This window comes from Cryptomeria japonica, chromosome 5 (genome assembly GCF_030272615.1).
Source record: "Cryptomeria japonica chromosome 5, Sugi_1.0, whole genome shotgun sequence".
Classification (NCBI taxonomy): Eukaryota; Viridiplantae; Streptophyta; class Pinopsida; order Cupressales; family Cupressaceae; genus Cryptomeria; species Cryptomeria japonica.
This window is the reverse complement of record NC_081409.1, coordinates 618,056,555-618,062,824: the sequence shown is the minus strand read 5'-3', so window position 1 is coordinate 618,062,824 and position 6,270 is coordinate 618,056,555.

Genomic DNA, 6,270 nt, shown 5'->3' with positions numbered 1-6,270 from the left:
ATTCCATAACATGGTTCAATTACTTTTCTCACTAATTTATCCATCTAACATAGCCCATCCTATTGAATTATAGCATCTATTAATAAGGTCAACCATGGTCAAACTAGGTTAACTAGAGCTTGATCGGGGAGGGGCTCTACACTAATAAATTGTTCCTTTTTATCTTTGTTAATGATGAAGAACTGATAAAAGTTCTTGATGGAGCCCCTTGGACCTTTGGCAGTAATTTTCAAAAAACATTATCTTTGTAAATGGAAACCAAGGTTTGACCCTTCTATGGAACTAGGGTAACTAACCCCTACTTGGATTTGTCCTCTTAGGCTCCCCTTGGAATTTTGAAACTTGGGGGTTTTTGGACCAATTGCTAACTCCTTTGGGAACCTTCTGGCTATTAAAAAAATCACATATAGAAAATCTAGGCTTATTTTTTGTAATGCTTGCCAAAATACCCTAGAGAAATTAACCAAACAACTAAGAAAATAGAGATAAATGTTTTTTTAAAGAACAATTATAACACATAGCGGAATTAACTTATATCACTTAAATTAGCATCCAATAGATTTACAATCCCTAGGATATCTCAATGTCACTACTTAATTTAACATCAAAATATGAACATTTTCTATTCATTCTACCACATATTTCCTTCATTAATTCTAATATTCATTTCAACTAAGATACATAGGGAGATAACCATATAACAACATCATTACACATACATGAATTTCAACTTATTAACATATTGCATATTCCATATTAATCATTTGTTCATGAATCCAAGTCATACCAATACTAGTTTCATTTTAATGTACCAAATTCAATTGTTCCTAATCGCTACTTCAATAACTAGATAATATCAACAATTCTAAACATAAACAATCCACTTCTTAATAAATGAATTTACATAAGAAATCAACATGTTACATATCAAGTCATATTGCAAATAATACAAATATTTACAATACAAGAATCCATCATTTATTCCAACAAGGAATCAAAATCTCTAACTACAAGAACAATCATCTTAATTACATATTACATCCTTCATGAGTAAATCACCCACTATATAGCTTTTATTCCCATAATGAATCATAGTTCCTAGTAACAAGGTAGATGTCTAAGATACATGATATAATGAATTTTCTCAACCAAGAACATAGAACATATATGCTCAAAGAAACAAAGCTTAAGTTGAAGAGATAGAAAATCTTCAAACACACACAAACATCCAACGAAGAAGAACCCTAATGGAAGAAGGCATCAAACCACCTGACCATGTGGAACCAAAAAGGTCCACCCCCATTGCTCCAAATATTGACATAAGATCCCACAGACACTCTAAATCTAGTTTGACACTGTAGCGTCCTAAAATTGCAACACTTGCAATTTCAACTGCATTTGGGTCTTCACGATGGCAGCGCAACGATGAGCCTGAATGGAGACCCTGAAACCTGCTTGCGACATCAAAAACTGCATCTTTCTGCACCTTGGCCTGATCCTTCCTTGCACCCTGTTGTCCCGGGAGGTGGGACCATGGCGCCCAGCGCCCTGGTCCCTGGCCCTATTTTGGGCCCGGTCTCTTGTTGGGCATCGGGTCTTTAAGTTTGCAATTCGGAAAACAATGCTTCTAGTTCAACCTAAGATCGGAAAAATCAGTCTCCTAACCCTAATTGACAAGTATATAAACTACTTTTCCTCTCCTAGAAAGGGAGGAAGGAGGTAAGCAAGAGCAAGATGCGGAAGTGATATTCAAACATTCAAACATTCAAGCATTCAAGCATTCCTTCAAGCAATTGAGTATTCTAAGTCTCCATTCAAGGCTAGGTGTTGCATTCAAAGACAAGGATTCAACCATTGAAGAGGAGATCATTTACAACATACAACATACAACATCATTACACCTTTGCATGTAAGAATACAAACATTCTTACAACAAGGTATCAGTACTTGTTTACATTACAAACATTTACATTTACAGCATTCTCATTTCTTGGTTAATTCCAAAACTGGGGTTTGACCTAAAGGAAAACCCCTAATCCCTAACCCCCCAATCGTCCTCTCTTTTCTGTGTGTAGGTTGCAGGTACGCGGCTGTAATTGAAGATCTGGAATCCTTGTGCAGAGACAAATAGATCCACCTTCATTTCGTGGATTTTTCGAAGGACCGTGTGCACTCCGGGCGCCATCGTCCCATCAACTTTCGCTTAAATTTGCAGGACAGCATCATCTCAACATTTTATTGCTAATTTCAAGTCCGTAGCTTCATCCCGTATCCCTATCTCTGTTTATAAGCGAATCTTTCTTACTTTACATGCATTCCTAGTTCAATCCTTCTATCTACATTCTTTACAAAAGAGGGTATCCTTGTTGTCTCAACCCTTGAAACTCATTTAGAATCCAGTCTTGCATTGTGTGGGATTGGATCTTGTGGGTTTCAACCCCTCTTTTGAATGTAAAGTCTCTCCTAAGTGAAAACCGTCAACCCTAGTGACCCTCCTTTCTCTCTCCTTGGAGTGGGGTGGGGGAACACCTAGGGTTCGATTTTTCCGCTTTACATTTTTGGTGAACCCGATGTGAACATCCTAATTTTGATTATTCATGGTTAGATCTGAAAAATTTGCTTCCTTAATTACATTTCCATGTTTGATCTTTTGCAAATTTTAGAGGTTAATTGCATAAAAACCCTGAAATTTTCTTTTTAGTAATTGAGCTTGTGAAATGTTTAATTGTTAATGCTTGTTTCAGATCTACCCTTCTATTGCAAATTGTCAATTCATATTTATGCTCTAATCTTGAAAATTAAGTGGTTAAGTGTCAAAACCCTAATTTTTAGAACCCTCTTGATTCAACCTTTGACTGATAATTTCACTGATCAAAACACCTCCAAATCAGCTGTAACTTTGGATTCCGCAACAAAATCACAATATCTCTCATCCCTGAAAATTTTGAAAAAAGTTGCGAGGACCGTGTGCACTTCGAGCGCCATTGTCCCCGACATTTTTTTCGAAATTTTGGGAGCTAGATCTTACTGTATTTTTCTGCTAGAATCCAGAATCTTGGCTGATTTCATCAATTCTAACACTTTAAAAATTAAAGTCAAAGTTGGTCTAGTGATTGCTTGGATTAAGGCTTATAATCATTCAAAAATTGTTGAAATTGAAATTTGTGTTAAAATTGTGCTTCTTACAGTCCTAAATCTGAAAAGTGTGTTGGCATTCATTCGAAATTTCAGTGCTTTATTCAAATTCTTGCAGTTTGTGACTTTTGAAATTAAGTGTTTAATTGCAACAACTTTGATTTCTGCTTTCAAATTTGAATTTTGCATGAAATCGAGTCAACTTTTAAATTTCAAAGCCTCCATTGCTTTCAATATTCCCTCTAAAATCATAAAATTCAAAATTTCAGTTTCCCTCTCTTTTTCAAAATTCAAATTTTGCATTTTTCAACAATCTTGGTAGGGTTCAATTTTGAGATTGCAACTTTAATTTGGCCTATCTACAGATCGTAAAATCACTCAATTTTTTCAGATTAGCTTTAAAATCATCATATCTTTCATCCCTGAAAAATTTCGAAAAAAGTTGCGAGGACCGTGTGCACTCCGTTCGCCATGGTCCCTGACATTTTTTATGAAATTTTGGGAGATTGTCCTGATTGTATTTAACAGCTTAAATCTAGGAGATTGGTTGATTTTATTGAAATTTGCTACCTCTAAAATTCAAAATCTTCTCTCTCTCTTTAGTGCATGAGTTTTACAACAATAAGCCCTACTTACACTATTCCCGTTACACGAAGCCTTAGAATTAAGTCTTTCCAAGGTTTAATTACTGAGGAGATGGAACCTAATTTGAATGGCCTTTTTAACGAGGACATGGGTAATTCCTCTAATCCTCTTAATGATGAAGAAGCTCTCCATGAGGTTTCTATAGAACAACTTTTGAAATTGGATAACCAATTTGATGATTTTCGACAATGGATGTCTCAAGAATACCCCGATAGTCAAGCTCTTTCATTAATTGAGGGTCTAAAACGTATGGTTCAAAGTGATAAGAATGGAAATGATATTTTGCGTAGTATTGCACACATTGTGGATTCGAATGTGATGCCTATGAAGAGTTGTGCCGAAACTTTAGGTTATACACAACCTCCTACTCAAGTCAATCATTCTATTCCTTTGACAACTTCTATTTCTAGTATACCTACTTTTACATCAAACATAATGACTACTTCAATACAAAACATTCCACCTATGATCACCAGTCATGGGGACAATCCTTCCTCTTCAATCAACCCTCTTCCTTCATTCAATACGACTTCCTCATTCATTCCTTTAATGAGTGTCCCTATTACATCTCCACAAATGAACATGATGCAAGGGGGCAATTCATTTAATCCTTCCATTCCTCCTTGTAGTGTTCCTTCTTTCCAATCATCTCCTATGACTAACTATCATAGTGTCCCACCACCTTACTCTCAATCAATACCTTCTTTCAATAACATAATCCCTCCATCACAATCTAACACGTCTAGTATGAACTCTTCGACTGAAGCGACCATTAACAATCTTGCACAAACTATCTCTTCTTTACAGCAACAGATTGCCTCTATGAATCAATCTAAGTTTACTGTGCCCACATTTGATGTTGCGAGCCCACTTTCTCTTGACATTGTTCGAGCTATCCCCCCTAAACATGTTGAAATCTCGCAATTGGAGCTTTATAACGGTAAGGGTGATCCTCTAACACATGTTAAGACCTTTCAAACAATATGTACTGATTTTGCTCATGACCAAAGGTTGCTTGCAAAACTGTTTACTAGAACATTAAGAGATAAAGCCCTACAATGGTATTGCTTGTTGCCTTCTTATTCTATTACTTCTTTCCAACAACTTGCAAATGCTTTTATTCAACAATTTCAAAACAATATAAGTCCTAAAGTTACTTTGATTGATTTAATGCATTGTAAACAAGGTGTTAAAGAAAAAGTGACTGATTTCATTGGTAGATATAAGCATTTGTATGCTCAAATTTCTTTTCCAGTACCTAACAATGATATTCAAAGAATCTTTATTTCTAATTTACAAAAAGATATTAGAGAAAAACTTTTGTTTTCTGAGTTTACTTCTTTCCAACAGTTGTGCCAACTCTTCATAATTATCAACTGACTGTGAGTCAAATGGAACAAGTAAATCCAATGGCTCCGAGTGATAAGGGTGATAGTAGTCAACAACCATTTGGGAAGTTTAAACCGAACAGAGAGTCTGTTAAGTTCAATGAAAACATCATCAACAACAATGTGAATGCAGCATCAGGTGTGCCTCCTATTTCTAAGTTTTTCAAGAAAGAAAGAAAGTTTACTCCTTTGAATGAATCATTGCATAGTATTATGAATAAGTTATTGGAACAAAATGTGCTTACCCTCCCTCCTATAAAGCAAATAGATCCTAAAAAGATTAATTCACCCTATTTTGCTAACAAATCTTTTTGTCAATTTCATCGTCAACCTGGCCATGATACTGAAAAATGTTTTGCTTTAAAGGGTAAAATTCAAGATTTGATTGATAATAATACTATCTCTGTTTCTGGTGTGAATGATAAAGGCAACACATCTGTAGCTCCTCCTAACCAAAATCTTAAGATTTTTACTGATCCATTACCTTCTCATACCTCTAATGTGATTGAGGCTAATGATTCTTCTTTTTCACCTAATAGTCTTGTGTCTATGACTCTGAATGTGATTAACTTTGTGGAGTAGCAGAAAATCCCTAAAGAACCTTCTATCACATTTGATTCTAGTGAAACTATCAGGGCACCTGATGGTCCTTTATATATAGTTGCAAAAGTCAAGAATACACCTTGTCGTGGAGTGCTTATTGATCCTTCTTGCATGGTTAATGTCATTACTGAAGAATTTCTTTTTACTTTGCAATTGAATCAAGTGATCTATGATGAAACAAATGTGGTTGTGAAACTATTTGATGCATTTTCTTCTCCTGCAATTGGTTCTATTACATTACCTATTGAGGTTCATAACAAATCCCTTGATGTGAGCTTTGCTATTATTCCATCATCCGAACAATTTTGTGTGAAGCTAGGCTATCCTTGGCTATCTTCCATGAAAGCTATTGCTTCTCCTATTCACAAGTGCTTGAAATTTCCCCATAATGGTGAAATTGTTACTGTCAATCATAGTCTCTTTAAACCAGCTGAAAGAACTTCTAGCGTTCCTATTGATTATTTTTGGCCTAAACAATTCCAATCTCTTCCACCGCGAA